General features: G+C 41.5%; 1 long non-coding RNA gene across 1 annotated transcript in view; it reads left to right on the forward strand.

The window, feature by feature from the left end:
- The first annotated feature begins 1,444 nt into the window (after positions 1-1,444).
- Positions 1,445-6,307, forward strand: part of LOC118765323 — a 27,699-nt gene continuing 22,836 nt past the window's right edge. Inside the window, exons 1-2 of the long non-coding RNA XR_005001160.1 lie at positions 1,445-1,468; positions 2,688-2,690. This is a non-coding gene — a long non-coding RNA (uncharacterized LOC118765323). The remainder of the gene's footprint in view (positions 1,469-2,687; positions 2,691-6,307) is intronic.

Below are 6,307 nucleotides of genomic sequence, written 5' to 3' on the forward strand. Positions count from 1 at the left end.
ATTGATTCTAAATATAAAACATTCATGCACACCATAGTGGTGGTGGTAGTGGTGATTATGATGATGGTGATGGTTTCTTTATTAACAGCTAAGGGTTAGCAAATAGACTGAGTACAGTACAGGATGAAGCAATAAAATGCGATGTGATGTGGAGTTACATGAAGGTGTGTGAACAGTAAAAATAATTAAAAAAAACGAAGAAACAAGCAAATTCAAATAAGAAAAATTTCCCAAAATGGGGGAACTTCCAAATGATGCTCATGGAAACCCCACCAAACCCACAGTTGCCCTGACCCCTAAGGCAGCACTTCCCTCTCCACCTTCACTTGCCTTTTCAAAAGAAGCTTGAAAAAGTTGATGAGGGCTTGGCCAAGGAGGAAATTGTTTGTCTCCAGCCCTTTCACCCCACCTCTTTCACCAAGGCCACCAGACAAATAAACACAGCCTGCCTTTCCCAGCCAAAGGATAATCTTCACAATGGACTCAGCTGATAGCCAGATCCATCTTACACACAACAGGAGGTGTTTGACATAAATCAACAAGTCAGCAATGGATGAGTAGATGCAAAACATTTTTGTTTCTCTGCATGCATCTTGTGCAAGCTCAGCTAACTTGCATGTCTGTAGGATTTTATCTCAAAATGGAAAAACCCTCTGGTAGTACTATAATGCCAGGGATTTCTGGAAACTATCCCTGGACCTTGGCTCAAAAGTCCTCCAGAACAGATCAACCAGTTGATTTTCATCAAAGCCCAGAAAGGTAGAGAGCTGTGAATGCTTGATGACATTCCAGATGCCAAGCACCATCTCTTGGTCTTTGCTTGACCTCAGAATAATCATCATCATCATCATCATCAATGTTTAACGTCCGTTTTCCATGCTAGCATGAGTTGGATGGTTCGACCAGGGTCTGCACCAGGCTCCAGTCTGATCTGGCAGAGTTTCTACAGCTGGATGCCTTTTCTAATGCCAACCACTCCGTGAGTGTAGTGGGTGCTTTTTACGTGCCACCAGCACAGGGACCATGGGAGGCTGGCAAACAGCCACGATCGGTTGGTGCTTTTACGTGTCACCGACACGGACGCCAGTCAGGCGGCGCTGGCATCTGCTACGTTTGGACAGTGCTTTTTACGTGTCACCAGCACAGGGATCACAGCTACAATTTCCATTTTAATAATAATTCTAATAATAACTGTAACATCTACTTTTCTCTGCTCTGCTTTTTCATGCTTGCATTGGTTGGGCAGAGTTCATTGAGGCAGATTTTCTAAGGTTGGATACCTTACCTATTGCTAACCCTCACACATTTGCAAGCAGACATGTTTTTTGCAGAAGATTGGACCATTTGTATGAAGATGATATTTGTTTACAATTACAGGCTGTTTTTGGTTTCTGTTTACCAAATACATCCACACACCCAGGACTACAACAGATGACATGTATGTGTGTGTGTGTGTGTGTGTGCGTGCGTGTATGTATGTGTATGTATGAGACACAGTGTCTCTAAAGTCTGTGTGCAAGCTGTTCCGTTGATTGTATCAGCTGGGAACCTAATTGTCATAACCAATGGAGTGCTTCCTATACATACATCATCATCTCAGCTAACTTGCATGTTTGGGAAGTCAGGGGCTGCACCAGGCTCCAGTCTGATTTGGCAGTGTTTCTACACCTGGATGCCCTTCCTAATGCCAACCACTCCGCGAGTGTAGTGGATGCTTTTTACGTGCCCCGGCACAGGTGCCAGGGGAGTCTGGCATCGTCCACAATCGGTTGGTGCTTTTAACGTGCCACCAGCATGGAAGCCAGTCAAGGCGACGCTGGCATCGGCCACGTTCGGATGGTGCTTTTTATGTGCCACCGGCACAGAAGCCAGTCAAGGCGGGGCTGGCATCGGCCACGTTCGGATGGTGCTTTTTATGTGCCACTGGCACAGAAGCCAGTCAAGGCGGCGCTGGCATCGGCCACGTTCAGATGGTGCTTTTTATGTGCCACCGGCACAGGTATCACAACTACTATTTCCATTGATATTTATTTCGATGTTCATGTACTTGACTCAATAGGTCTCCTCAAGCACAGCGGGATGTTCTGGTATCCAAGGTACTTTGAATGGGCAGGGGCTATGCGGGACTGATGCAGGAAGCAGCCCGGGTTTTTGCAGTCACAGCATATCTCCAGAGATCTCGGTCCTTTGTCATTGCCTCTGTGAGGCCCAACGCTCTGAGGTCATGCTTGACTACCTCCACATACATAATATATATATATATATATATATATATATATATATATACTTTGTGTGTTAAGGCTACCATTGGTTTCTTATTAAGTAAATATTTTAAGAATTTTTCAAGCCAATCACATGAAGAAATTGGTGTTTAACTTCATTTTGCTGTTTCAATCCAAAATGGAGATGAACACCAAATGTAGCCTTAATACATAATAAAGTATATATTTACACACACACACACACATATATATATATATATATATATATATATAATCATCGTTTAACATCCGCTTTCCATGCTGGCAAGGGTTGGACTGTTTGACTGAGGACTGACGAACCAGATGGCTGCACCAGGCTCCAGTCTGATCTGGCAGAGTTTCTACAGCTGGATGCCCTTCCTAATGCCAACCATTCCAAGAGTGTTGTAGGTGCTTTTACGTGCCACTGGCACAAGGGCCAGTCAGGCGGTACTGGCGATGGCCATGCCCAAATGGTATATTTTATGTGCCACGTGCACAGGAGCCAGTCCAGCAGCACTGGCAACAACCTCACTCAAATGTTTTTCGTGTGCCACCAGCACGAGTGCCAGTAATGTGACATTGGTAATGAGCACGGTCAAATGGTGCTTTTTATGTATCTCAGGCATGGAAGCCAGTCAGTGGCTCTGGCATAGATCATGCTCGGATGGTGCTTTAACGTTCCACTGGAACAAGTGCCAGTGAGGCGGTGCTGTCTTGGGCAACATCAGCGAATTTGATTTTGATTGTAATTTCACTTGCCTCAACAGGTCTTTGCAAGCAGAGTTTAGTGTCCAACGAAAGAAAGGAATGCATAAATAGATAAATAGATAGATAGATAGATAGATAGATAGATAGATAGATAGATAGATAGATAGATAGAGAGATATTAGATGGAAAAAGACAACAAAAACCAAGGCAAGATGAGTATCTCAAGTCATTTAGAATATTTAGAGTAAGGTGAATTTGAGGTAATTAGTTGATTAATTAATTAATTATTGGTGTAGAAGTGGCTGTGTGGTAAGTAGCTTGCTTACCAGCCACATGGTTCTGGGTTCAGTCCCACTGTGTGGCACCTTGTGTCTTCTACTATAGCCTCGGGCCAACCAAAGCCTTGTGAGTGGATATGGTAGACAGAAACTGAAAGAAGCCATAGTATATATAAATATACAATATATATATATATATATATATAATATATATATATATATATATATATATATGTGTGTGTGTGTGTGTGTTATATATATATATATATATATATATGTATATATATATGTATATATATGTGTGTGTATATATATATATATATATATGTGTGTGTATATATATATACACACACATATATATACATATATATATATATGTGTGTGTGTGTGTGTATATATATATATGTGTATATATATATATGTATGTATATGATTGTGTGTCTGTGTTTGTGCCCCCCAGCATTGCTTGACAACCGATGCTGGTGTGTTTACGTTCCTGTCACTTAGCAGTTCAGCAAGAGAAACCAATAGAATAAGTACTAGGTTTACAAAGAATAAGTCCTAGGGTTGATTTGCCTGACTAAAGGTGGTGCTCCAGCATGGCTGCAGCCAAATTACTGAAGCAAATAAAAGAATAAAAGAAATGGATGTCTTACAGCTGTTTCTGGGATATCCCAAGAGATAGGTTAGCATCTCCATACACTAAGTACTCCATCATCGGAGATAAGGTGAGTATGTATGAGGGAATTCACAGTTTATAAATTAATTAAATAGTAGGTAGAAGAATAAAGAGTAAAACAGTAGATGGAAGAATGCAAACAGGAGAATAAATTCACAGCTCATCTTCTAGAGGGTATGGAGGTTGGTCCATACTTCCATGAAGGCATAGGTCCTTAGAATAGATCAACATGAATGCAACATTCATAATACTACCTGGATTAACCAGGGATTATACTATTTTATTCCTAAATTTAGAAAATGGGTGCCTAATGAATTGTCTGAAAGCAACCGCAATTCCTGAGTCGACATCTGCTCTTCTCTCCATTCTCACAAACTCATTTCACCCTTTTTGGATAGAATTGTGACTGGTGACGCAAAATGGATCTTCTATTGAAATGTTAAACGTCGTAAACAGTGGCTTGGTAAAAGGGAAGAAGCTCAACCACAGCCGAGAAGGGAACTTCATGGGAAAAAAGTTCTTCTCTCTATCTGGAGGGATTACAAAGGAGTAATTTACTTTGAATTGTTACCACTTAATACAACAATCAATGCTCAAGTCTACTGTCAGCAATTAGAGCGTGTGAACCAAGCTTTGAAGGAAAAAAGACCCACTTTAGTGAATCGAAAAGGAGTGATGCTTCATCAGGACAGTGCGCGACCCTACCCTGCAAAGATCACATCACATTAAATTGAAGAGCTTGGTTGGGAAAAAATTCCTCATCCACCTTATTCTCCCAACCTTGCTCCTCCAGACTACCATTTGTTTCGTAGTTTACAGAATGATTTAGGAGACATAACTTTCGCAAGCCAGGATGATGTCAAAACTGACATTGAAATTAGACCCATGAGTGTCCAATTTCAACAATACAGATGGTTACGAGTCCTTCTATATATTTTGAGAATTGAAGGTGGCAAGCTGGCAGAAATGTTAGCATGCTGGGCGAAATGCTTAGTGGTATTTTGTCTGTCGTTACGTTCTGAGTTCAAATTCCGCCGAGGTCGACTTTGCCTTTCATCCTTTCGGGGTTGATTAAATAAGTACCAGTTACGCACTGGGGTCGATGTAATCGACTTAATACCTATGTCTGTCCTTGCTTGTCCCCTCTATGTTTAGCCCCTTGAGGGTAATAAAGAAATAGGTATTTCATTTGTCGTCACATTCTGAGTTCAAATTCCGCCGAGGTCGACTTTGCCTTTCATCCTTTCGGGGTCGATTAAATAAGTACCAGTTACGCACTGGGGTCGATTAAATAAGTACCAGTTACGCACTAGGGTCGATGTAATCGACTTAATACCTCTGTCTGTCCTTGCTTGTCCCCTCTATGTTTAGCCCCTTGAGGGTAATAAAGAAATAGGTATTTCATTTGTCGTCACATTCTGAGTTCAAATTCCGCCGAGGTCGACTTTGCCTTTCATCCTTTCGGGGTCGATTAAATAAGTACCAGTTACGCACTGGGGTCGATTAAATAAGTACCAGTTACGCACTGGGGTCGATGTAATCGACTTAATACCTCTGTCTGTCCTTGCTTGTCCCCTCTATGTTTAGCCCCTTGTGGGTAATAAAGAAATAGGTATTTCGTTTGTCGTCACATTCTGAGTTCAAATTCCGCCAAGGTCGACTTTGCCTTTCATCTTTTCGGGGTCGAATAATAACGTACCAGTTTCGCACTGGGGTCGATGTAATCAACTTAATCCGTGTATCTGTCCTTGTTTGTCCCCTCTATGTTTAGCCCCTTGAGGGCAATAAAGAAATATATATATATTCTGAGAATACAAACTCCAGATCCAGGAGGGATCTATTGTGTATGCAGGGTGGAGTTGAAAGACTGCACGGGTAATAAATATAGCAGGTTTGTCTGCAGGGGTACTACACACTGAGCTGCCTGTATTGAGGAAGTGGGGTAAGAAGAATCAACAAAGTTAGACGGTATCCTTTTGGCAGGGGACCAGAATGCACCACAGCTGATGTTAACTAGAAGCGTGAGCCTGCAGGATGTGTTTCTGCACAAACGGCAGCTTCCCTTTGCTCATTCTCTCGATAGACATCTTGCTTAAATTTCATGAGCAGACATATTCCTCCCTGTTGGAGATGGTGGCTGATTTCATTCAGATGTTTTGCGGGTGCTTTTTTTTTCTCTGCATACTTGTACTAAATTAGTATCCTATGACAAGACAATTCCTGCTAGTTACATCTTTGCTTGTGTTGAATTAGTTATGTTCTGTTTTGGGGTGTTTTTTCTGTACGATTTCTTTCTCTTTAGAAATCTATTTATTTAAATATCACTTTTTTTAATTCCTACACACACTCACACACACACACACACACACACACACACACACACACAACACAACACACAC

The sequence above is a fragment of the Octopus sinensis genome, linkage group LG11, assembly GCF_006345805.1.
Source record: "Octopus sinensis linkage group LG11, ASM634580v1, whole genome shotgun sequence".
Taxonomy (NCBI): domain Eukaryota; kingdom Metazoa; phylum Mollusca; class Cephalopoda; order Octopoda; family Octopodidae; genus Octopus; species Octopus sinensis.